General features: G+C 44.2%; 1 pseudogene; it reads right to left on the bottom strand.

Moving 5' to 3' along the window:
• Positions 1-23,162: 23,162 nt before the first annotated feature.
• LOC123454753 lies at positions 23,163-24,955 on the bottom strand (annotated as a pseudogene).
• Between the last annotated feature and the right edge of the window lie 2,844 nt (positions 24,956-27,799).

Genomic DNA, 27,799 nt, shown 5'->3' with positions numbered 1-27,799 from the left:
TTCTTCTTTAACTTCTTGAGCACAGATGTAATCATTTTTTTTTTTTGAAATCTTTGTCAGGCATTTCATCTAAATCAGTCTCCCTAGAGGTCATTTCTGATGGATTTATAATTTTTGGTGGAATTGTATTGTCTTGACTTTTTTATGTTTCTTGTGTTATAATGAAGAGATTTTTGCATCTCAAATTAATTTTGATGCTTGGGTTTTATGATTATCTGCAGTATTCTTAGATGTATAATTTCAACTTTATATATCTTCAGGGTAGGTGTTTAAGGTGCCAGGTGTGACTCTTATATTACTTCCAGAGTAACAGTAGACATGACCTTAGGTTTTGGTTGCCTGCTATACAAGTGTCCTAGTAAGCTGCATGGAGCAGATTACTGGTAAATTCTAAAATTCAACTGAGCAATATACATATTAAATCAAAACCAGCACAGTGTTTGTATAAGAGTGGGGATTACAAGAAAGAGATAATCTAACAAAGACAAAGTCCCTAAGGGTGTGTGCTGCCCCACACCCTTAATCCTGTCAACTGGGAGGCTGAGATTTCTCATCTGAAATGGGTTCCAGGTCAGCCTGGGGACAAGTGAGACTCTGCCAGTAATGATAGAAGGAAAAGAAAAAGGCCTATAAATCAGGAAATGTCAGAGGCAACAATAGTCAACATGAAAATACAGCTTATTTGAGAATGGTAAAGCTGGCCAAGAATATATCAAGTCAAATCTAAAACACAACCTGCCCTGACATAGGTCTATGTACCTGGCTTTGTGTAAATAGGTCCTGTGACCTTTTGGGATGACTTCCAATCTCATCTATGCTTAGTGCCCACCTTGATCCCTCTCTAGTGTGTGTGGACTCCATTAGGCTGCTGGGGTCTCTGGATCTGGTCTTGTGCTCAGCTGTGCTGGAAGTTGTGTGGCTAGGGGTGGTTCTCCAGTGGTTTGCAGCACTGGCGGTTGGGGGAAGGGAGGCTGTGCAGGATGCCTGGAGTTGTACTGGAGCTGCTCAGCTAGTCCTGGTTTTGTTCTCCCTCAGCAGCTGCTCAGCTGGGCCCTGCTGTCTTCCCCTTCAGGTTTCTTGACTTTGTGAGGAGACTGATGTGAGTGGAAAATTCCTTCACTTGGCTTGTGCTCCTGCAGCTCTGTGCCTGGCCCACAGGGTGGGCAGCTAGGCAGGCATGCAGACTGGGGATGCCAGTGCTTCAGTGGGATTCTGGCTGCTTTCCTGCTTGCTAGAAGCTTTGTGTCTCTCCTGCTTCTCTACTGTGGTTGATAGTTTTTTTTTATATACACCTTCACTTTTTGGTAGAAGAGTTCATTTGGTGTTTTTCTGCTTATTTCCCTCTTAGGCTGCTTTGATGTGACTACATCACCACCATCTTACACAGAAGTCTCCAAATAAATGTATTTTCAACTTTATATTTTATATTATTATTATTTGGGTTTTCAGGGTATGGCCTCACTCTGGCCCAGGCTGATCTGGAATTAACTATGTAGTCTCAGGGTGGCCTCAAACTCATAGTGATCCTCCTACCTCTGCCTCCTGAGTGCTGGGATTAAAGGCATGCACCACCATGCCCAGTTCAACCTTATATTTTAAACAAAGGAGTGGTTCATAATCCCAAATCTCAAATTCAAGGATGTTTGCATAAGCTTTCATGGGAACATCATAGAAATGAAAATCACAGTGACATCTCCAAGTAGCTTAGTCTCTCACTGGGCAGATCAGAGGTGCTATGGGTGTGGCGAGAGAGCAGGAAGAACCAGGATTTGGAACACACACACACACACACACACACACACACACATACACAGAGAGGGGGGGGGAGAGAGAGAGAGAGAGAGAGAGAGAGAGAGAGAGAGAGAGTTGAATTTAATCCCATCTTCAATTCAGCAAATGGCAATGGCTTCTTGACTGTAGACCAGTACAGCCAAGGTTTCTAGATGATGGAAATATCTGCAGTTTCCACTATGCTACCCACTAATTACATGTGGCTGGTAAACAATTGAAATGTGGCTCAGAACCTTACTTTTCATTTTAATTACTTTAAATCTTTAAATTTAAGTTGTTACCTAGAACTAATGGCTTTTATATCAGATAACATGAATGTAATCAATATCAACTTCCTACAAGGTTTTATGCCAGCTGCTCAGGACAATGTTGAAATCTCTAGCACCATGCATAACTTACAGCAAGTTGCTGAGAAATCTGCATTTGGATTTACACCCAATGGAGTCAGTAGAATATTCCACCCACACCCCTCCATCTATCACTAAAATTTTCATTAATCTCCTGCTGTGAATTCAAAAAGAAAAACAGGGACTATGCATTTGTACCACAAGTCTAGCTCTCTTAAAAAAAAAAGTTCTGTTTGGAATGAATCAGTCAATGTGGTGTTTGATATTTTTCCCCCTTTTTCTGAGACAGGAGGCTATATCAGCTTATGGTGAGAAATTCATCCCAGTCAATGAATAATCGAAGGCAAAGCCAAGCAGATGATAAGTCTTGGCCTCTCTCCTGTAAAGCCACCCACTAAGCAGAATTGAATAAATCTGTTCAGACTGAGCATGCTTTTCAGAGTAATTGGTTGCAGTTTTCTCATGTTTCGTTGATTGGTTAACTTTATCCTGGACATAGTCCAGGATAATAAAACAGACTGAAGTAAGTTTCTGGATTCGGTTTTAAGTTTCAGGGAGGGACCATAGATTAGCTCTAACAATGCTGAGAGGGAAAAAAAAAAAATTGTTCATACTTCTCCATCCTGACTGCTGGCAACATATGGGTCTCTAATTTCCCCAGATGGCTTCCTTCTCCCTTAAGAGGGCTGCAGGTGACCTGGGGAGAACATCACAAAATGCCAGGTAATTAACCTAATTGTGGCTCTGTCAATGCAGGTTGTCAGATTTCAGATCATGGGGCTCAGACACTGTGGCGATAAACAGGAACACTTGGGAGATGGCCTACAGTGTGGACTTGGAGTCAGAAGATTTGGATTCCAGTTCTAGCTTCACTAACTATCCAGAGTGACCTTGACCTCTCTGACACTGTCTCTTGGTCAGTAAAATGGACGTACTGCTGCCCACTGCAACAGATGCTTATAGAAAGAAAATAAAGCACCAAGAGCATGAGGCACAGTGCCTGGAATGTCCTAGGAACCCACAAATAGGGTGTCATGTCACCCTTCCTTTCATGTGATATGTTTTGCTACTGAAGGAGGCAACAACTCGTGACCTAGCATTTTTGTGTTCACCACTGTTATGGATTACACTGTGCTGGGGTTTGTGCCTCCCAAATTCATGTTCAAGTTCTCACTGCTGGTATCTCAGAATATGATTATACTTCGAAATGGAATATTCAAGGAGGTAACTAAGTTTAAGTGAGGCCATTAGGGATGGGCAGATGGCTTGTGTTCAGGTCCCCTGAACCCACGTAAAGATGAACACTGTCTCAGGCATCTTTAGTTGTTGTGTGCTAATGGTGAGATGGGAGGTGGTGAAAGGAGAATCTCCCAGGAGCTCAAGGGCTAGCTAGCCTAGTGAATACAGTAGTGAACAACGAGAGACCCTCCTGCAGCCAGGGTGGAAAATGAAGGCCGGCATCTACAGTTGTCATATAACCTCCTCAGATACACCATGGCACACCTGCTACTATCTGCACACACACCCACACACAAACAATAAATAAAATGTGTAAAAATAAAAAATAAATGAGGTCATTCTATTGGACCACTTCTTTTATCCTCTTTCATTGTTTTAAATTTATTTTATTTATTTATTAGAATCATAGAAAGGGAGAGAGAGAGAATGAGAATAGGTGCTCCAGGCCTCTAGCCATTGCAAATGAACTCCAGATGCATGCACCATGTGCATCTGGCTTACGTGGGACCTGGAGAATCAAACCTGGGTCCTTAGGCTTTGCAAATATGTGCCTTAACTGCTAAGCCATCTCTCTAGCCCTCCTCTTTCATTTTTATCTCCTTTGGAAACCGGTCATTAAAGATTAGAATATTCAAAGCTGGGTATGATGGTGCACAGCATGTATAATCTCAGCACACAGAAAACAGAGTAGGAGGATTGTGAGTTCTAGGCTACTCTGGACTACCCCAAAAGACTGTCTCAGAAAAGGGAAAAAATAAATAAAGGCAGAAGAGGAGGGGAGTAGGGGGAAGTGGGAAGGAGGAGGAGGAAGGAGAAGAGGACCCATACGCAAGAGGAGGAGGTAATGCTGAAAAATAGTGGTCACCTGCTGCCAATCCACTTGGGGAACTGCATTGCTGAAGAGAAACTGCCTGGCCATGGGCTGTGCTTTCTTCCTGCAGCCCACCTCCAACAGCTGTAAGTAAGACTACTTAAAGACTAATACCCTCCCCTCCAGACTGGACCACACTGGAATAGCCAGCACAGCTTCAGAGTTGTCCACTGGCTTTGATTGGAGCTTTGTATGGCTACTCTGCAAGTAGCTGTTTTTGCTCAGTCCTGCTCGGTCCCTTCTCTGTCACCAGTGTGGCCCTCCAAAAGCATTACTTCATAAACATCCTACTGCTAACTTCCTGTGCAGACCCAGTCTCAAGAACCCCATGACCACAATGTCCCCTGTGAAAAAAAAGTGTGGATGAACAGCCAAGCATGGTGGTGCATACCTTTAATCCCAGCACTCCAGAGGCAGAGGAGGTACGAGGAGCACCATGAGTTCGAGGCCACCCTGAGACTGCATAGCGAATTCCAGGTCAGCCTGAGCTAATGTGAGACCCTACCTCAAAAAAAAAAAAAAAGAAAAAAATGTGGATGAACAAACTAAAGTTAATGATCATCAGGTCTTCCTGATAGAAGGATTGCTGTAGCCTGGGAAACTGTCCAGAAATAGAAGATGACTATGGCCAGGGCAACTGTGTGGCAATGACAGACAACCTACGATTTTCAGAGTAGTTTATGACTCCACTAGCAGTGCCTGCCACACCAACTGTACCTTTGGAACAGTCCCCTAGTCTTACAGCACCCACATGATCCTACAGCCATGGCTTCAGGGATTGAACTAAGATTGGAATTCATCCCCAGGACAACTGGCAGCCTAGGAGTATGCAGTGACTTTTCTCCTTTTCCTTTTCTTATTTTTCTGTGTTCTCTCTCTCTCTCTGTTTCTTTCTTATTAATTTTCTTTCCTACTGTAGTCAGGGAGGACCTTGGTTTCTTTTTGCAAACTAAATTGAACTTTCTTGACTTTGAATTTCTGATCCTTGTGCCTCTACCTCCTGAGGGCTGGAATTAGAGGCATACACTACCATGCTATGTTTCATGTAAGGCTAGTGACCCAACCCAGTGCTTCATGAATGCCTGGCAAGCACCCTGCCAACTGAGAGACATCCCAAGCCCTGAGGTGACATGTTCTGCCAGAGCTCTCAGATGGCTCTAGTCACAAGACCCTTTTGGATTGTATTTTTACCACCTTTGCTTTCTAGCTGTTAGGTGGAAGATAGACATGAGAGACAGTCATAAGATCCACCACAAGACATGGAGAGTTTTTTGGGGGTGGGGGCAGCATGTTGGTTATGTAGTCCAGGCTGACCTGGACCTCAAACTCCCAAATATCTTGCCTTAGCTACCTGATTACTGGGGTTATATATCTGCACCATCATGCCTGGCAATAGAAATAAAGTAATATAAGAACACTTTTTTAAAAAAAAGAAAAATTCTTTTGAGATAGGGTCTCACTCTAGCCCACAGTCAGGCCAATCTGGAATTTGCTCTGTAGCCCAAGCTAGCTTCAAACTCACAGTGGTCCTCCTAAAAAAAAAAATTCACCAACAGTCTTAACCAGCAGTGGACCCTGTAAGCTACACAACTGGCCAGCCAGGCAAGATGTGCCCACTGATGCAACAGTGATATGTCTGTTATAGAGGCAACCAACTGCTCTCTGATTGAATTTGAGGTCCACTTTATTGGAGGGAATTCTTATCTGGTACTGAAAACCCAGTGAAAATTCAATGGCCGCAAAGGTCATAACCCCTAGGGGGGAAACTATTACTGTTTTCTGGCTAAATGGATATTATGCCAGCTAAACTGCCCTCTAAATATCTATGTTTATGCCCATCTATTAGTGTTGTTCTCATTTTTGGTTAGAGAAACTTCTCTTTGCACATGGCAGTGACGACTGGGATGACTCAAATCTCACACGGCCACTCCCTGTTGCTGAAGACATCAAATGCTGCAGTCACAGGACGGAGAAGTCAAGATCGTACTGAACTAGAAGCCATATACCTGCTGGCGAGCTACCATGCACTGGAAAGTAGTATATAAGCTGCTGATTAATAGTTTTGATAAGCAGTGTGTTTTGCAAACTACACAACTGACCAGCCGGGCAAGGAGCTGCCAGAGGTGCAGTGCTGGCACCTAAGTTCTGGGCCTGCTCAGTGCAGGGACAACCAGAGCTCGTGCTGAAAACCAAATAAAAAGCTCAGAGCTTAGAAGGATATAGTCCCTAGGAGGAAGCTACCACTGTTTTTTGACTAAATACATTGAGCACACCAAGTTGCCTTCTAAATATGTATATTTATGCTCATGGATTAATGCAGTTCTCACTTTCTGTTTCAAGTTTCACAGATGAGAGTGAATACTGGGGAGGCCCAAGACTCATGAAGTTTACAAAAAGAGAAAGCCCACTACGTAGACATGGATGAGTCATCTCGACCACAGGCACCAGGGCTCAAGGAACACTGTAGAGGAGGTGGCACAAAAAGCACCCAGGCTGCTCTCACTGCTAGCCAGAGAAGCTTTTCTGTGGAGGTGGCAATAGACAGTGAGGAGACTCAAACACTCAACAAAGCTGGAAATAAGAGGGTGTTGGGAGCCCAACAATAGAAGTGAAATATTTGTCATGCCCTCAAAGACTGAGGAAATACTAGGGAAGAGGGTTCAGAAAGAATGTAAGAGCCAGGTGTGGGGGCGCACACCTTTAATCCCAGCACTCAGGAGGCAGAGGTAGGAGGATCACCGTGAGTTTGAGGCCACTCTGAGACTACATAGTGACTTCCAGGTCAGCCTGGGCTAGACTGAAACCATACCACACACACAAAAAAAAGAATGTAAGAGCCACAAGATGGAAGGAATATTTGGGGGCACTGTTCTCTGGATACGAACTGAGTGGTACATTAATGACCTCATGATGGCTGAAATTACCCTGAGAAGACTTGCACAATTCTGAGCCCATCAATATTTTGACATAGAAAACAGAGGACAGAACGAATGAGACATCAAACCAGAAGAAGGACTACTTAGAAAAAGGAGGGTGCTCAAGGGACAGTATTACAGTATGTAATTCTCAGAAAAAGCACCAAACCAGGAGTGGTGGCACATGCCATTAATCCCAGCACTCAGGAGGCAGAGGTAGGAGGATAACTGTGAATTTGAGGCCACCCTGAGACTACATAGTGACTTCCAGGTCAGCCTGGGCCAGAGTGAGACCCTACCTCAAAAAACAAACAAACAAACAAACAAAAAAAAAAAAACTGCCAAAATAGAAGATGGAATCATTACAAAGAAAAGAGGGGTCAGTGGAGGGAGATGAAGAGGGAGCGTGAAGGAGAAGGGTGGAAGGGGATTATAAAAATTTTAATATGGTCTTTTATTAATAAACAATTAAAAATAAGATAAAGAAAAAGAAAAGAAACTAAGGGGCTGAGTGTGGTGGCACATATCTGCGCCCCCAGCACTCAAGAGGCTGAAGCAGGAGGATCATGAGTTGAAGGGCAACCTGGCGTACCTAGCAAGACCCTGTGTCACAAAACATAAACATGAAAAGAAAGAGAATTCAAGTGGCACAGAAAGGCTAAGTAGTGCTCCCAATTTCGCACAGCTGCTGGTCATATGGGCTCCAGCAACCATACTTTTAGCCAGTATACAACACTGCTGTTTTCTTCACTTGCGATTGAAATTCCTATTTGATGTCCTATGAAAAGGTTTTACTACTGTTGTCTAGATAAATGGGTGTATTATGCCCACCTAACTGCCCTCTAAATACTTATGTTTAAGCCCATATATTAATGCTATTCCTACTTTTGGGTAGAGAAGCTTCTCTTTTCAGATGGCAGAACCACTGAGGTGACTCAAAACTCACCAAATTGCTGAGAAGTGACAGTACAGCACTGAGCCATCTTTATTACACCCTCTATGGCTCAGGGACCATTGTCAAAGAGGTGGCAAAAAGAATGTGAGAGTCAAAGTAAAGGAAAGAGTGCTGTGAAACACTGTATTCCAGATACAAAGGGGTCATGGTATTCATGAATTCACAATGGCTGATGCTACCTACACACAAATCTTGCCTAATAGGAGGGAGAAAATGATGACAGTAAAATAAGTAAATCAGTGGAGGGGCATTCAGAAAGGGGAAGGGCATGGTGGTAGGAGGGGATTATGATCATGATGTATTATGTATATGTATGGAGGTTGTCAATAAAATAGTAAAAGAAATAACACAAAAACTTAGGGATAAAATGTTGGGCCCTGAAAGGCCCAGGCATGAGGCCTAGTGGAACTTCCTGAGCCTAGCTAAAGTTTGGCGACCTGTCTCTGGCCAGCTGGGACTCAGCAGGATGCCTAATGGCTTCTGGCCTGCTACCTCCGCGTGGCAACTGTAATTACCATTTCAATAGTTACAGTTTACTATTGGCCCTTACCTCTTCCCCCATCCTAAAATCCCCTCTTTCGTCCCCAACATGATATAGGCAACTGCTCAGAGTAATAAAGCGAGTTGTTTCTGCGTGGAACAGACTCCCGACTCAGTGTGGTTTTTCTCCGGTGGCCAGGAGAGGTTTCTGAGTCGTCCGACGCTCATCATCCCCTCAACCCCTAGGGAGGAACCAGCAGGCCTGGTCCTTCCCTCGGCACTACCTGACCGGGAAGGAGCCCCGCAATAAAAAAGTTTTTCAAAAATATTATTTATTTATTTATTTGAAAGAGACAGAGAGAAAGACAAAGAGAAAATGGACACACTAGGTCCTTCTGACACTGCAAACGAATTCTAGACACATGCACCACTTTGCACATCTGGTTTTATATGGGTACTGGGGAGTTGTACCCAGGCTGTCAGCCTTTGAAAGTAAGTGCTTTTGACCAGAAAATCATCTCTCCAGTCCTGGTAAAAAAGTTTTAAGCCAAGTATGGTGACACATGTCTTTAATCCCAGCACATGGGAAACAGGGGTAGGAGGATCACCATGAGTTCGAGAACACCCTGAGGCTACCTAGTAAATTCTAGGTCAGCCTGGGCTAGAGTGAGACCCTACCTCAAAAAACTAAAAAAAATTTTTTAAAGCTTTAAAATATTTTTTGATTTTTGTTTATTTATTTATTTTGGTATTTTGAGGTAGGGTCTCACTCTAGCCCAGGCTGACCTGGAATTCACTCTGTATTCTCAGGGTGGCCTCTAACTCACAGTGATCCTGTGATCGCTGCCTCCTGAGTGCTGGGATTAAAGGCGTGCGCCACCACACCCGGCTTAAAATAAAATTTTTTAAAGTTGTAACTACTCCTATTTATCCATATGAGATTGATACAGCCCTCCTCTCAGGGAACCATAATCTGAGGTTGCTCCAGTCTTAGGTGAAATGATGTAGTATTTCATTATAACCCCCATACAATCCTTCTGGAAGTCTTAGATTGTCTCAAGACCACATCTCATATGATGTTACCATATGTAAACAGTTGTTTTACTGCATCATGTGTGAAATACTGATAAGAAAAATATGTACGTGTTCAGGACTATGTGCTGTGTTTCAAATATTTTCAGTCCATACATGGTTTAATCTGCAGATGTGGAAATTATGAATACCTATGGCTGACTGTATTTCTTACTCATATGGTATTCTTACGTAGCTATTCCTTTTGGTTTTCCTCCACCTAGTAATTCGGGACCTGGGTTTGCCTCATCTCATTGCTTTGCCATGCCTTAGGGCCTTGGTGTTACCAGCATCTGAGGGAAGGGGAGAGAAGAAATGGTCTACCTTTTTCTTAACTGCCTTGGTCCAGAAGTAATTCAGGTTTCTCATCTGCCATTGGCTAACCCTGGTCACGTGGTCTTGCATAGATGTGCAGATGTCATGAATGTGTTCCCTCTCAGCATCAACTTTGTACCACAGGGTGTAAGATGTTTTCTGATGGGGAACCAAGGGTGAATAAGAGCAAAATATAATACAGCAACATGAAAATGTCATCAAGAAACCCATTATTTGAAAAGATAACAAGGGTCTGGAGAGTTGGCTTAGTGGCTAAGGGGCTTGCCTGCAAAGCCTAAGTACCCAGGTTTGATTCCCCAGAACCCACATAAGACTGATGCATATGGTGGCATAAATGCCTGGAGTTCGTTTGCAGTGGCTAGAGGCCCTGCTGTGTCTATTCTCTCTCTCCATCTCTCTCTCTCTCTCTCTCTCTAATAAATAAATAAATAAAAGGCAACCAAATAAGAAGTTTATTGTTTTATACAAATACTAAAAAAAAGTTTGGGGTTGGAGAAATGGCTTAGGGGTTAAGGCACTTGCCTGTGAAGCCTAAGAACTCATGTTTGAATCTCCAGGTCCCACATAAGCCAGATGCACAGTGACACAGCACACAATGTCGCACATGCACACAAGGAGACACACTCATCTGGAGTTCGTTTGCAGTGGCTGAAGGCCCTGGCACGCCCATTCTTTCTGTAAAAATAAAGTTTGGAGGGCTGGAGAGATGGCTTAGCAGTTAAGCGCTTGCCTGTGAAGCCTAAGGACCCCGGTTCGAGGCTTGGTTCCTCAGGTCCCACGTTAGCCAGATGCACAAGGGGGCACACGCGTCTGGAGTTCGTTTGCAGAGGCTGGAAGCCCTGGCGCGCCCATTCTCTCTCTCTCCCTCTATCTGTCTTTCTCTCTGTGTCTGTTGCTCTCAAAAAAAAAAAAAAAAAAAAAGTTTGGAGATAGATGGGTTATCTTGGTTTTAGCCTCTGTGACTTGAAGTTTTTTCTATTCCATAAGTTCATAAATTATAAGTTTTTTTTTTTAATTTAATGTGTCTGGAATACATGAAAACCTGATGAAGGCTTAAAAATTCTTTCAGGGCTGGAGAGATGGATTAGCAGTTAAGGTGCTTGCCTGCAAAGCCTAAGGACCCAGGTTTGATTCCCCAGAACCCACATAAAGCCAGATGCACATAGTGGTGCATGCATCTGGAGTTCATTGGCAATGGCTGGAGGCCCTGGTGTGCCCATTCTCTCTCTTTCATAAAAAAATTAAAAGTTTAAAAGATCATTTCAATATCACATTTTTGCAAAAAGTGCTGAAGACAGAAACAATGTGTCATAGGAATATATGGCTTGATGAAAAATGAGCGTGTCTAAGTCTTCTGTTCTAGTGTGTGTGGCCCTCTACAACACTCCAGTGGGAGGGCAGGATGTATGCCAGAGGCAGGAATCTACTCCAGCTCCGTCTCTCAGAACAGAGAGGAAGTCGAAGAGGAGTTTTACATAATGTTTAGTAATAATCATCCGAGCAGTGTGGAAACATGCTGTCCTGGTTTACTCAGCCCATGGCTACGTGCTGGCTTTATCACCATCTGCTGAGCAGGAAAGTTGTTTAAAAATGAGTCACCTGGCACCAAACACCATTTCTGCACAGGCTCCCCTGACTGCCGCCCATGTCTTAGTACCAACAAATGGCTCTGCTGCTTGTAAATTCTGAGAAGTCCGAGAGAACACGAGTTCCCCCAAGTGGTACATGGTTATTCATCCTCTAGCACAAAGTCACCAGTTTCCTTGTTGGTACACTTGCTTTTCAAGGATGCTGGATTATGTTGCCTGGTCAAGTATGATATTTCTGACTTCATATGGGTAAGAGCTGGATCAGACTCCTGAAAGTGTCTTTCCATTCTCATGCTCAGTAGCTCTGTGACATCTGGGGACTAAACCAATGAGAAATGCTCTCCTTTATATATATATATATATATCTGTGATTCAGCTGGTCATGGTGGTACACGTCTTTAATCTCAACACTAGGGAGACTGATGTAGGAAGATTGCTGTGACTTCAAGGCCAGTCTGGACTACAGAGTGTGTTCCAGGTCAGCCTGGACTAAATCAAGACCCTGGTTCAAAACAAAGCAAACAACAACAGCAAAAGTTTATAATTCACCAGCCATATATGTCCTGTGACAGAAAACTGGCCAGTCCTCATATTGGAGGTGTCACTTCTGGTCTGTACAGAAAAACAAAACAAGGCAAAGAAAAACAAAGAGTGGAGAAGAACTGCCTTGCGGTACAGCTAGCTTCTTGTTGCTTGCGTTTGGACTAATTTCTCCAGGCTTTTCTTCAGGACGTGTGAGCCAGCAGGAGTTTCAAGAGTGGTGGTAGCGCTGGGGCTCAGTGGATAGAGTGCTTATCTAGCATGTAAGTGCCCGGCGTCAGATCCCAGCACTGAATAAACCAGCTGCAGTGATGCACACTGCTAATCTCTTCACTCCGAAGGTAGAGGTAAGAGGATCCGAAGTTCAAAGTCATTCTTGGCTACATAGTAAATTTGAGGTCAGCCTGGGGTACATGAGATCCTATCTCAAAAAACAAATAAACCAAAATCCCAAATCAAGAATTATGGTAAAAAAATAAATAAAAATTGTGGCAGAGCTAGAGAGATGGCTCAGCAGTTAAGGTGTTTGCCTGCAAAGATTAAGGACCCAGGTTCAATTCCCCAGTACCCACATAAACCAGATGTCCAAGGTGGTGCATGTATCTGGAGTTAATTTGCAGTGGCTGGAGGACTTGGCATGCCTACTTTCTCTCTCTTTTTCTCTTTCTGCCTCTCTTTCTTTTCTTTTCTTTCTTTCTTTCCTTTTTTTTTTTTTTGGTTTTTTGAGGTAGGGTTTCACTCTAGTCTAGGCTGACCTGGAATTTACTCTGTATTATCAGGGTGGCCTTGAACTCATGGCGATCCTCCCACCTCTGCCTCCCGAGTGCTGGGATTAAAGGCGCGTGCCACCACACCCTGCTTTCTCTCTCTTAAATAAATAAATAGAAAGAAATGTAAAAGAAGGGAATTCTTAGCTGGTTGTGGTGGCACACACCTTTAATCCCAGCATGGAGGCAGAGGTAGGAGGATCGCCATGAGTTCGAGGCCACCCTGAGACTACATAGTGAATTCCAGGTCAGTCTTGGTAGTGTGAGACCCTACCTCAAAAAAAAAAAAAAATGGGGTTGGGGATTCTTAAGCCAGGTGTGGTGACACACTTCTTTAATCCTAGTGCTTGGGAGACAGAAGTAGGAGGATCACTGTGAGTTCAAGGCCACCCTGGGACTACAGATGGAGTTTCAGGTCATCCTGGTCTAGAGTGAGACCCTACATTGGAAAAAAAAAAAAAAAAGAATTGTGGCAATGGTAACACATACTTGACATTTAGCACGTGGGAATCTGACGCTAGCCTAAGCTGTGCAATGAGTTCAATAATAATGTGAACTAAACAGTAAGACCTGGTATGTATATGTGTGTATGTGTGTGTGTGAGAGAGAGAGACAGAAAGAAAGAGAGAGGGAGAGAATATAATATATGACGGTTTTGAAGAATGTGATCAAAACCAAAAACAAGAGCGCCAATTACTGTATCCGATAGTTTGAGACTTGGCCGAAAGCTACAGACTCCAAGCCATGGCATCTTAAACGGGAACAGGAGTTATTTCACTCTCATGTAAAATTGTGCTCTCCTGTATAAAATGTTTTTCTGTTTGTTTATGTTTTTATATGAGTATTAGGGATACTCATGCTTGCAAGGCAAGCACTTTACCGGCTGAGCTATCGCAATGCTTTGAGGGCTTGGGAGATGCTCAGCTAATGAAGTGCTTGCTGTGCAATGTGCAGACTTGAGCTCTGATCCTAGCACCCCTGTCAAAGACTGCGCATGGTGATACGTGCCCGCTCTGAGGAGACAGACGGTACACTCCCTCAGGCTTGCTAGCTAGCTAGTTTAACCGAGTCAGTGAATTCTGGGTTCAGTGAGAGACCCTGTCTCAAAAAATAACGTGGGAAGTAATTAAGGATGGCACCCCATGTTGACTTCTGCTCTCCCCACCCCCTCCACACACAACATGTGCACCTGCCCCCACAGACACACATGCTCAGACCACTGCCTGTCTTGGTTGATGATGGAGAATATTAACTAAGGTAACACTCAAAACCTTGACTTTTAAGACAGTCTCTTATGTAGCTCAGGCTAGTCTCAACCTTAATTTGTAGCTAGGACTGGCCTTGAGCTTCTGGTCTTCCTACCTACATCTACAGAATCCTGGTATTACAGGCATGCATGTCTATGCCTCTATGCTGGCATGGAAAGTTCTTAGTACAATGCTTAAACATAATTGATATGTCACTGTTATGATCTTTATCATTTTCTCTCTTCTCCTCACCCACTGCCTTGCCTCATTCATTCTTTTGAGTTCTCCTCCTCCTCTTTTGGTGCATGTGCGTGGTATGTACGTATAGTGTATGCACGTGTGCACATCCTGTGTAGGCACTGCAGAGACCAGAGGAGAATGGCAGGTGCCTTCTTCTATTGTTCTTCCCCATTGTTTCCTTGAGACTGAGTTTCTCACTGAAGCTTGCGCTGCCATTTTTCAGTTAGACTGGCTGACTAGAGAACCCAGTGATTTTCCTGTCACTGCTCTCTAAAGAACTGGAGCTACCGGTATGTATGGCCACATTGTTTTTTCTTTTTGAGGCAAGCCCAATGGACTACCATGTCTGTGTGTGTGTGTGTGTGTGTGTGTGAGAGAGAGAGAGAGAGAGAGAGAGAGAGAGGGAGGGAGGGAGGGAGAGAATTGAGAGAATTGGTACACAAGGGCCTCAAGCCACTGGAGTCAAACTCCAGACGTGTGCTGTCTTGTGTACATGTGTCCCTGTGGGTCTGGCTTATGTGGGACTTGGAGTGTCAAGCATGAGTTCTTAGGCTTCTAAGGCAAGCACCTTAACCACTAAGCAATCTCTCCAGTCCCACATTGTCTTCTTTTTTTTTTTTTTTTTTTGGTTTTTCGAGGTAGGGTCTCACTCTGGTCCAGGCTGACCTGGAATTAACTCTGTCATCTCAGGGTGGCCTTGAACTCATGGCGATCCTCCTACCTCTGCCTCCCGAGTGCTGGGATTAAAGGCCCACATTGTCTTCTTTTATGTAGGTGCTGGGGGTCAAACTCAGGTCCTCTAAGGTCATCATGCTTGTGCAACAAGTGCTCTTACCTGCCTACCATCTCCCCATCCCTGATTTTCTTTTTATGTGGAAAACTATGTCTTTAGCTGACAGGCTAGTCTAGCCTTTAAAAAATATTTATTTATGAGAGAGGGGAAGGAAGAGAGAGAGAGCAAGAGAGTATGAGTATGCCAGGACCTCTTGCCACTGCAAGCAAGCTCCAAACACATGTGCCGCTTTGCAAGTCTGGCTTTATTGGGTACTGGGGAATCAAACCCAAGTCATCAGGCTTTGAACAAGTGCCTTTAACCAGTGGGCCATCTTCCCAGCCACAGACTTTCTGATTAGAGACAATGTATATATAACTCAATTGATAGCCAGTGTGGGAGGACGAAATCCACAGCAACCATTGACAGAGGATTGGAAAAAGGGCAGGGAGCAATTCAGAGGGAAGTGTTTTGAACAAGTGAGCACTTGGACAGAAAGGGGCTCTGCTTTTCTCTAAGGTTATTTTATAATGATGTCTGTTGTCTGTTTCAAATGGTGAGAGCATTTATCAGGCTGAATGCTAAAACAGGCCTCGGTCTTTCCATGAATCAGTCATGTTTCCAGTAGGTAGCAGGAGCCTGCGGGGATGACCCGACACTCTTGGCGGTGCCGGCGTGGAAGCAGCACATTGCAGAGACCCTGCCGGGACAGACTGCATGGAAGGCGTTAGGTCATGCTGGACGCTAGCATGGACCTGCCACTTTGTCTTAACACTTCCTGGTACCACGAAGCAACCTACCCCACTTCAGAATCTGGAGAGCAACACTACATAATGGGGCTTAAACAGGAAGTGAGGAAACACAAACTAAGACTTCACTTCCTGCTAACCAGTGGGGAAAGATAAAGCTCCACTTGAGGATGGTGGGTTATTGTGACCGGGAGAAAGTTTTGAGGAATAATTGTAAGTTTCTACAAGCTGAAACTTACTCAAGTCTTCTGGTGCCAGCACTGTGCTGAGAGTTTTACATAAGCGATTTTATCTAATCCTCACAACTCTGCTGGTAGGCAAGCGCCATGACTCACATTTTACAGAGCATCAAAATGAGAAGAAGTGACTGCCCAAGTCCACCCCGTTGGTGGAAAGTGACAGACTGGTGTGTGTATGTGCGTGCATGTGAGCGTTTGCTACCTGATCTTCCAAATGCCGAGGATAAACCTGGTATGTACAATACAAGTTCAACCAGTGTTTGTTAAATGAAATGACAATCTCAAAGGATCCTAAGTTTGTTGTTGAGTTTTAGCAGAGGCAAGAAAATTTTTCTACATGGAATTATTCAGAATTATTGTCTCTTGTGATGCTGGAAGCCTTAGTTAGAACTTAAAAACTACTCTTTTTTGCCAGGCCTAAGAGTATGGACCTCTAATCCAAGCTACTCAGCAGGCTGAGACAAGAAGATTGAAGGTTCAAGGCTACAATGGGCAATTTAGTGAGACACTATTTCAAAATAAAAACTAAAAAGAGGTCTGGGGGTGTTGTAGCTTAGTAGCAGGGCATTTGCCTAGGGTGTGTTTGGTTGTAGTCTGACTTCATGTGTACCCAGGGAATGATCATAATGGATTTGTGGATGAGACAAAGGCATTCAGGCTAGATTGCCTGTGGTCAGAGTTATTCCTGGGATTTTGTTCATTTTGCATTTTTCTGTTTGCTTCTCTGAACCTCATTAGACAGCTCCTTAAACATTCATTCCCAGCTGCCTGTTTTAAGCTTTTCTCTTCGAGCCGACAACAACCTTAAAGCACAACCTTCAGAGACCTGGCAGGAGGTTTCAATACCACAGGCTTTATTTGCATTAGACAATCACTTAAGCTAAAACAGATTGGGCAGGAGAGGTGGTTTAGGGGTTAAGCCCTTGGCCCACAAAGCCAAAGGATCCCAGTTCAATTCTGTAAGACCCACGTAGGCCAGATGCACAAGGGGGCGCATGAGTCTGGGATTTGTTTGCAGTGGCTGGAGGCCCTGGTGCACCCTCTCTCTCTCTCTCTCTCTCTCTCTCTCTCTCTCCTCTTTCTCTCTCTCAAATAAATAAAAAATTAAATTAGACAGATGGATACCCCTCAGCTCCCCCCCCCACCACCACCAGAAGTTTTCTACTACTGAGCTACACTCCCACTCCTTTTAGCATTTTTATTTTAAATTTTGAGGCAGGGTCTCCATGAAGTTTTTCTTTAAGCCAGGCAGGTCTTGAACATGTGATCTTCCTGCTCCAGGCTCCTGTATAGTTGGCATTAAAGTTAAAAAAGACGTTTGGACCAACACAGCGTTGAACTTTACTTGGCAATGGAATGAAAGCCCCCGCCACCCCCAGCCAGCATCCTAACACTAGGTGGCATGAGAAAGCTGGTCCTGCCTTTTTGCCCGTAGTGGAAGGTCATGCAGTGCATCATTTGGCCACCAGTGGGTGCTAAATGCTGAGCGCCGATGGCAAGAAGGCAGAACTGGGCAGAGAACATTTCTTTTGTACCACTGGCTGACTTCACTAGACGGCTTGAGACCTATTGGAGATAGCTCTTCAAAAGCTGGACAGAAGTGCACTTTTATCTCGTATTTCTAGGCTTGACGCTTCATTATCAAAGGTTGTTTTAGGGCTTAATAAAATTAAGCTGATCCAGTCCTGGTGGTATATACCTGGCACACCTGTCATTTCAGTCCTCTGGAGGTGGAAGAACGAGGATCAAAAGTTAAGACTAGCCTCCGTCATATGGCAAGTTTGAAGCTAGCCTAAAGTATATGAGACTCTGTTTCAACTAAAGAAGATGAATGTAGTGGCTCATGCCTATAATCCCAGCATTTGAAATAGGAGGATCACAATAAATTCAAGGCCAGCCTAGCTCTAGGTCAACCTTGACTAGAGTGAGACCTTGCCTCAAAAAACAAAATTCAGGGGCTGGGGGGATGGCTTAGTGGTTAAGGCATTTGCCTGCTAAGCCAAAGAACCAGGGTTCAATTTCCCAGGACCCACATTAGCCAGATGCACAAGGGGGCACATGCGTCTGAAGTTTGTTTGCAGTGGCTGGAGGCCCTGGCACACCATTCTCTCTCTCTCTCACTCTCTCTCTCCCCCTTTTTCTCTGTCAAATAAATAAATAAAAATAAAAAATATTTAAGAATCAGGGCTGGAGAGATTGTTCAGGGGTTAAAAACTCTAACTTGCAAAGCCTAATAGCCTGGTGTTGATTCCCCAGTATCAACCTAAAGTCAGATGCAAAAAGTGGCACATGCATCTGTAGCCATTTGCAGTGGCAGGAGGCTCAGGTGTCCTATCCTCTTTCTTTCACATAAACAAACAAAGAAACAAACATGTAAAAATCAAAACCGAATTCAAAGCATAGAGCCTGATGTGGTGGCACACAGCTGCAATTTCAAGTTACTAAGCAGGAGGGGATTGAGTTGCAGCCAGCCTCAAGTACACATGGAATTTGAGGCCAATTTGAGCTATATGAAATCCTGCCTTAAATCTGAAGCAAACCCAACCAAAAGGAAAAACAAACAAAAACCATCAAATCAAACTGAATCCAGTCCAGAGAAATTGATTTACACTGCAATCCTAGTACCGGAGATACCGGGGTAGGAGATCAGTCTGGTCTACATACCAAGTTCCCAGTTAGCAAGACCTAGTCTTAAAATATAAAAAATCAAACAAACCCAGTAAGGCAATCAGATGCTCTGATTGTACATTGCATGAGGCAGCTCTCCATAACACAGGATTATAGAATTCTTGGGCCCCAAATACCCACAGTTCCAATGACAGCACCTGATCTTGACATTTCAGCCACAAGGTACACACAGATTCTCCCTAAACTGCCTGTGAGAATGGCCCTATGTGACTTCTCTGGGACTGGGGATGTGGGCTTTTTCTTAGAAGGGAAAGGGTTATGTAGATCACTTTCTGGGTAACAGGCTTGTTGTGGGCCTCATCAGGCGGCAGTGGAATATCAGTTCTGAGAACAACCATCTAGTGAGCGCTTAAAAATTTTTTATCATTTCTGAGAGAAAGTGAGCAAGAGAGAGAGAATAGGCACACCAGGGCCTGAACTCCAGATGCATGCACCACCTTGCGCACATGCGTCACTAGTGTGCATGCATCTTTGTGCATCTGGTTTATGTGGGTTCTGGGGAGTCAAACCTGGGTCCTTAAGCTTTGCAGGCAAGCACCTTAATGGATAAGCCATCTCTCCAGCTCATGAGCACTTTTTTTTTGTTTTAGTTTTTCAAGGTAGGGTCTCACTCTGGCCCAGGCTGACCTGGCATTCATTATGTAGTCTCAGAGTGGCCTTGAACTCACAGTGATCCTCCTGCCTCTGCCTCCCGAGTGCTGGGATTAAAGGTGTGCACCACCACGCCTGGCCACTTTTTAGTTTATTATTATTACTATGTATTTGAGAGAGGGGCCCAGATAAAGAAAGACAATGGGTGTGCCAGGGCCTCCAACAGCTGCAAACAAACTCCAAATATATGCACCACCTGGTTTACATGCATCTGGGTTATGTGGGCCCTGGGGAATCAAACCTGGGTCCTCTGGTTTTGCAGGCAAGTGTCTTAACCACTAAGCCATTTCTCTAGCCCCCCTCCCACACATGTGCATGTGTGTGGTGGTGGTCATGCTTGTGCATAGGCATGTGCTCTTATGTGTGTGTGCACATGTGTTTGCGGGTCAGAGATTGATCCTTGGTGCCTTTCTCAATTGTTCTGTGCCTTAGTTTCTGGGGCTGGCTCTCTCACCGAGCCTGGGCTCACAAACTCCGCTAGACCAGCTAGCTTGCACTCCGCAGGGATGCTCCCGCCTCTGCCTCCCCGGGGCTGGGATTGACCGAGTCCTCACAGTTGTGCCACAAGCACCTCACTGACTGAACCACCTCCTCAGCCCTGGTGAGAGCTTTTTTTTTTTTTTAAAGAGCTAGTTCTTTTATTTATTTATTTATTTGAGAGTGACAGGCAGAGAGAAAGAAGCAGATAGAGAGAGAATGGGCACGCCAGGGCGTCCAGCCACTGCAAACGAACTCCAGACCAGACGCGTGCGCCCCCTTGTGCATCTGGCTAACGTGGGTCCTGGGGAATCGAGCCTCGAACCAGGGTCCTTAGGCTTCACAGGCAAACGCTTAACCACTAAGCCATCTTTCCAGCCCCTGCTGAGAGCTTTTTATGAGCAGAGTACTGTGCAGAGTTTGCAGTGACCGGGTGGTACAGCACAGGTGGAAGGGGCTAGAGGCTCTAGGTTCGATCATCAACACCTCAGTCAAACGAAAAAGAAGCAATCTACCCTCTGGTCAGCTCTGAGAGGTGAGTGTTGTAATTGTCTTTACACTTGGGAGGCAAAGCAACTTGATGAACATCAGAAAGAGAGATATCAGCTGCAAACAAACTTGTGTGACTTTGGAAAGCATATGTTTATCCCAAATCACACTGTGGACAGCATTCAGACCCTGTGTAAGGCAGTGGTGACAAGAATAAGGAAGAGGGTCTTTTGAAATAAAAAAATATTTTCTTAGATACTGTAGTTTTGTGAATTTTTTTTGTAGTCATGGCGGTTGAACCCAGGGCCTCATGTAGGCTAGGCAAGTGCTCTACCACAGAGCTTGCTTCTCAGCCCTATTTTTTTTTTAAATTATTTATTTACAAGAACAGAGACATAGAGAGAAGACAGAGAGAATGGGTATGCCAGGGCCTCCAGCCACTGCAAACAAACCCCAGATGAATGTGCCACTTTGTGCATCTACCTTTACATGGGTACTTGGGAATTGAACCCAAGTTGCTAGGCTTTACAGGCAAGCATCCTAGCTGCTGGTACATCTCTCTAGTTCCCCTTTAGCCCTAGTTTGATTTGAAGGGTAGGGTCTCATGTATCCCAGACTGTCCTTGAGCTCACTAAGTACCTAGGGTGACCTTGAACTTCAGATCCTCCTGTTTCTGTCTCCCAGGATCTGTGATTACAGGTATGTGCCACCATGTCTGGTTTATTTTTTAAAATATTTTAATTTATTTGCAAGATATAAGAGAAAGAGTGAGAGTGAGCAAGTGAGAGAAAGAATAAGAATGGGTGTGCCAGGGCTCTTGCCTCTGCAAATGGATTTCGGACACATGGACCACTTTGTACATCTGGCTTTATGTGGGTACAGGGGGATTGGACCCCTGGTGGCAGGCTTTGCAACCAAGTACCTTTAACTGCTGAACTTTGACTCCAGCCCTTGTTGAGATTTTCTTAAATCTATTTTATTGAGCCTCAGCATTTTTCTTAGTAAAATTTATTTTATATAGAATCTTTATCAGAGCACTTTTTATATATCCAGATGAGAAAGAGAAAGAGAGAGAGGAGAAAATGAGACAGAATGAGAGAGTACTAAAAATTCAGAAGAACCTCAGTCTTCCTCAAGGTGCTGTAGCAAAAGCAACAAGAACCACGAAACTCTATCCCCTCTTGTCTGCATGATAAGAGTCACTACATGATGCCTCCATTAAGATGGACATCATCTTAGTGTTCTATGCTATTTGATGCCTTTTTGCTTCTTAAAAATATTGAAGAGATTTCTCAGTGGTTAAAGGTTCCAGTTCTTCCAGCCTGCCCACAGAAGTTCAGATCCCCAGCACCTACCTAAAGCATACAAATCTATAATCCCAAGGTGCCCATGGCAATGGAGGCTATCAGGAGAATCTGCAAGCTCCTCACGATCCAGTCAGTCTGACCTTCCCAGTGGCAAACAAGACAGACCTTGTCTGAATTGAGGAAGGAAAGGAGCAGTACTCTGAAATTGTCCTCTGACCCCCACACATGTGGTGGCAAGTGCATACACAGATGGGGGGGGGGAGAATAGTCAATATCATAGATTATCAGTGTCTAAAGAGAGTTATCTCAGGGGTGAGTACTTGGAGCTTTGGACATTCTGTGCCTGTCCCAAACCATAGACTCATACAACACCAAGAGCAAGTCCTGATGTCAAGTATGGATTTAATAACATATGATGCTGGCTGTGGTGATTTGAATAGATGGCCCCCAATACATTCAGTTCTTTATTGTTTGTAGTTTGCATCTGCAGCCACCTGGCTGGAGGCAGTGTCACTGGGTGGATCTTAAGGTGTGGTGGTGGGTTTCAGATTTCAATCTAAAGATATGCAAAGTGTGCCTAGCTGGAGTTCCTGAAGTATGCTGTGCTATGTGGCTTTAGGCTTGTGCTTCTCTTTCTCCACTTGGTCCTGTGAAGGCAGGCCAGCTTCTTCTGCCATTTATGGAACTTCCCCTGGATCTGTAGACTTCAATAAATTTCCCTTCCTGCATAACCGTGCCTGGTCTGGAAGTTCATCTCAGCAAACCTGAAGCTGTCGGCTACACTGGCTCACCAGACACAGCGAAGGCAATGTGGAAGCTGTGCAGGGACGTGAGTACCCGACAACTGTTCTGCCTGCTCAGTTACCTGCAAATTTAATCATCCTCTGAAAAATTCAATTTGCCAGTACCTGGTGCTCCCAGTTTTTTTTTTTTCTCTCTCTCTCTCTTTCTCTCCTTTTCTCTCAAATAAATAAATATTAAAAAAAAATAAGAATGCATTCCTTTACCATGTGGGCAGGATACTATCATGTAAGATTTGGAAGCAGGAGGTTCTTATCTAACCCTTTACTTTTGCAGAGAAATGAGTGAAGCCTGGATGAGGAAAATGTTTTCCCAGGTCTATAGCCACTTAGCCCTCCAAAAAGTCAAGAGAAGAAACTTTATTATTTTTTTGTTGTTTTTTTTTTCAGGAATGTACAAATGTCTTTTTTATTAAAAATACAAAATAAATTATCTGTAGGCATGGACAAATGACAGCAGTAAACCAGTATATATTGTCAACTAAAACCAGTAACTGATGGTTATAGTGATTTGCTTAAACATCAGCCAGCCTTTTCTTCAGTCATTTTCTTCAACTGACTTCTCTGAAGTTATTGACGAGGAATCCTGCCTTGAGCTTCCTGTCACAGTTCATTACGAATGGCAAGCACTATTCTAGGACTTAGAACATGCCCCCTCCCATACCACCACCCATTCCTCCCATTGCGCCCATTCCAGGTTCCTTCTCTTCCTTGGGAATTTCTGTGATTACAACTTCTGCTGTAGTTAGCAGGGAGGCCACCCCAGCAGCATCCATTAAAGCAGTTCTTACAACTTTTGTTGGATCGATGATTCCCTTCTCCACCATATTCACAAATTCTCCAAGCATAGCATCATAACCAACTGCTGAGGAACTTTGCAGGATTTTCTCAACTATCAAAGATCCTTCAACACCTGCATTCTTAGCAATTGTCATTGCAGGGATTTTGAGTGATTTTCTAATAACGTCTATACCAATTTTTTGATCTTCAGTAACAGGCTTTAAAGAGTCCAAGGCTGGAGTGCAGCGGAGGAGAGCGCAGCCGCCCACTAGAACAATGCCTTCTTCTACAACTGCTCTCGTAGCATTGAGGGCATCTGTAACTGTCTTTCTTCTCATTTACCTCCACATCGCTTGTTCCACCAACCTTCAGCACAGCTACTCCATCTGAAAGTTTTGCCAGTCGCTCATTCAGTTTTTCCTTTTCATATTCACTAGTTGTGGTGTCTAACTGCTCTGTTATTTCTTGAATACGTTTTTCAATTTGAGTTTTGTCACCTTTTCCTTTCATAAGCATGGCATCATCCTTGGTGACAATGACCTCTCTGACTTTCCCTAAGTCATGAGGCTGAACATCTTCAAGATTTAGGGTCAGTCCCTCTTCTCCAAACACTGCACCACCAGTAGCAATAGCCATATCCTTAAGCTGGTTCTTTCTATTGTCACCAAAACCCGGAGCTTTGACTGCTACAACCTGAAGACCAACTTTTAACCTATTTAAGACCAGTGTACTTAGAGCTTCACCATCGACATCTTCAGCAATTATGACTAAGGGTTTACGGTGATCATTTGCAATTTCAAGAGCAGGTACAATGGACTGGACACTAGAAATTTTCTTTTCACTCAACAGAACATAGGCATCCTGGAATTCACATTTTTGACCTTTTGATGTGTTAATAAAGTATGGTGAAATATAGCCTCTATCAAACTTCATGCCTTCAATAATTTCTAATTCATCATTCAGTGTTTTCCCATCCTTCACTGTGATGACACCCTTTCTTCCAACCTTTTTCATTGCATCAGAAATGATGGTCCCAATTTCTTTGTCTCCATTAGCAGAAACTGTAGCAACCTTAAGCAATTTCCTCAGGTGTTGTCACAGGTTTAGACTGCTTCTTAAGTTCAGCAATTACAGCATCAACAGCCAACATTACACCTCTCCTGATTTCCACTGGATTAGCGCCTTTGCTGATCTTCTCACAACCTTCCTTGGCAATTGAGCGTGCCAGTACTGTAGCAGCGGTGGTCCATCCCCAGCCTCTTCATCCGTGTTATTGGCAACATCCTGAACCAGTTTAGCTCCAATATTTTTATACTTATCCTTTAAGTCAACTGCCTTTGCAACAGTCACACCATCTTTTGTTACTTTAGGACTTCCCCAACTCTGTTCAATAATTACTGTTCTTCCCTTTGGCCCCATCATAACGGCTACAGCATCGGCTAAAAGGTCTACACCTTGAAGCATTAAGGCTCGGGCTTCCGCACCAAATTTTACATCTTTGGCATAAGCCCAAGTGAGATGAGGAGCCAGTGCCCGGGACACTGGTCTCATTTGTTGTAGGACTGTAGGCAGTCGAAGCATTTCTGCGGGGCGTCGGCAAAGGGGCACGCGGCGAGATGGGCCGGCGGCGGCGAGTGAGACTATTTTTGTTTTGTTTTTGAGATTTAGAGAGTGATCCTCTTGCCTCCTCCTGCCTCTCCTCCTGCCTCTCCTCCCTGATGCTGGGATTACGGGAGAGTGCCACTGACCTTGCCAGGCCCAAGATAAGAACTTTTTTTGTTGTTTTGTTTTTCGAGGTAGGGTCTCACTCTGGTCCAGGCTGACCTGGAATTAACTCTGTAGTCTCAGGGTGGCCTTGAACTCATGGCGATCCACCTACCTCTGCCTCCCGAGTGCTGGGATTAAAGGCGTGCGCCACCACGCCCAGCAAGAGCTTTTTTTTTTTTTAAAGAAAATGTGTATATGTGTGTTGCAGTCAGCTTTGTATTGCTGACAGAAAACGCACAACCAAGAGCATCTTGAGGGAGGAAATGTTTATTTTGGCTTACACACTTAAGGGGAAGCTCCATGACGGCAGGAAAAATGATGGCATGAGCAGAGGGCAGACATCACTTCCTGGCCAACATCAGGTGGATAACAGCAGCGGGAGAGTATGCCAAACACTGGCAAGGGGAAGCTGGCTCCAATACCCATAGTCCCCCAACAATACACGACCTCCAGGAGGATCCAGTTCCCAAATTACCACCATCTGGGAACCTCACATTCCGAACACATTAGCTTGTGGGGGAGATCTGAATCAAGCCACCAGAATGTGTGTGTGTGCGCATATGTCGAGGCCAGAGGTGGACATTGGGTTCCCTCTTCAATTACTGTCTATTTACTGAGGCAGGGTCTCTCCCTTGAACTTAGAGCTCACCCATTCAGCTAGTTTAGCTAGCCAGCTTGCTCTGGGTCTCCTGTGTCCATCTCCAGACACTGGTATTATAGGCAGGGTGCCATGTCTGACTGGTACTTACATGGGTGTTGAGGATCCAAATTCTGGTCTTTATATTTGAGCAATAAGCACTTTATCCACAGAGGAAGCTCCCAAGACAAGAACTTTGTCATTCAAGGTCAAGCTTTTACTCCTAGCAACAAGCTCTTTTGATTTCTAGCAGAGTGATCTATACAAACCACATCCCACATGTGCTGTTTTCTACCTTTGTGATTCTCATCTGATTGCCTTTTTCCTTTCCTTCCCTTCCCATTTTTTTCCATCCTCTTCCTTTTCCATTTTCCTCCCTTTCTTCTTTTTCCTTTCCTTCTATTTCTCTCCTTCCTTCATTCCCTCTCTCCCTCTCTTTCCTTTCTCCCTTCTTTCATTCTTTATATGTATTTTCTCTCTTCTCTCCCTCCCTCCCTCCTTCCTTCCTGCCTTCTTCCCTTTCTCCCTCTGTCCTTCCCTTCCTTCCTTCTTTTCTTTCTTTCTTTCCAGGGTATCATTCTATATAGCTCAAGTTATCCTTGAACTTGCCATGTAACCCAGGCTGGCCTTAGACATTTGCTCCAGCCTCACACTATCCAGTATTGGAGTGACTGCTTTTACTTACAGTAGGAATGGCTAGCTCAGCTTTTAGAATGGGGAAAAAAATGTTTCCTGAAAAGGGAAAAACTGTGTGGGTCTTGCTTTTCTCCCACACTCCTTCTTTCTGAGCTGGAGATGATGATCTGCCCTTGCAGACTATAGGTCTTCAGTGAAGTCTATGGTTGATGAACTGACTTAACAAAATGCAGAAGTGTCCTGTGGCTGCGGCTTGGATGATGATCTGGCCAGTGGGAACCTTTGTAATGAGTCACACCCATTTTATGTTGGCCCCAGGCTATAATTCCCTCAGAGAAATGGAAAACTTAAAAAAAAAAAAAAAACCATTCATGTCTGAGAGATTTCAAGATCCCCACTTGACCAGCTCCTTTACTCAAAAAGGCTTTATTGGTTTAACTTGAAATGGTCCCTGTCCTTAAGGAGATTATAATAATGTTCTTAACTGTGATAGATTCTTTCTGTGTTCCTGATTTTTGAACAAGGCATCATCAGTGGCCCTGAGTTGTTAAGCAGATGCCCTGAGTCATTATGTCCCAGAAACCATAAGTAGATATTTGAAAATATCTTTTTGCAAAAGTAATGTTGTCTCTATGTCAGCAACCTTCACAGCAAATGTTAATTGTACTGGAATTCTTGGTTCTCAGCCAGTGAGAGACTTCGTTCCCTTCTCAGGCCCCCTTAGTTTTCTCTATCTTTCTTTCCTGCCTCTATTCTTTGAACCTAAGTCTCTCCAGCAGTCAAAGAAAAGAGTATGTCCACAGGGCTTTGTACAAGCCTGACGGGACGGCAATGGAAAAATGCTTCCTGAGTGAACATTTCACGAAAGGTGACAGTCTATTCTACTTCACTGATGAAAAACTGAGCCCCTGAGTTGTTAAGTTGATGTCCTGGGTCACTCTGTCCCAGAAACAATAACTAGGATGAAGTGCATGTTGATGACACGTCAGGCCCTGGTACAAGGGCTCCATGTGCCTCACAATGACCTGTGAGGGAGATAACAGAGTTATCAAACAAGCACCTGGTGTGGTTTGCACAGCTGCAGGCCGAGCAGCTGGCATCAGTCAGTCATTCAGACTCCAAGATGTCAGTGAGCAATGGTGTCATCCTCCCTTGTACTCTGCTACAGAATGTAATGTGCTCCTCCTCCAGCACTGGGAGTGAGGTACTACTAGTGTCCCAAAAACCATCTCTCGAGCGCTCTGTCTCTCTCTCTCTTTCACTGCCCCTCTCTCTTTCATTGCTGACTGAGACAGAATTTCATGTGCTAGACTTTCAACCTGTTATATAGCCGAGGATGGCTTTGAACTCCTTGTCCTCCTGCTTCTGCCTCTCAGGTACTGAGATTATAGTCATGGACTACTACACACCACATGGTGG

Source organism: Jaculus jaculus, chromosome 14 (genome assembly GCF_020740685.1).
Source record: "Jaculus jaculus isolate mJacJac1 chromosome 14, mJacJac1.mat.Y.cur, whole genome shotgun sequence".
Classification (NCBI taxonomy): domain Eukaryota; kingdom Metazoa; phylum Chordata; class Mammalia; order Rodentia; family Dipodidae; genus Jaculus; species Jaculus jaculus.
Note: the sequence above shows the minus strand (reverse complement) of the source record. Positions and strands in the feature narration are given on the sequence as shown.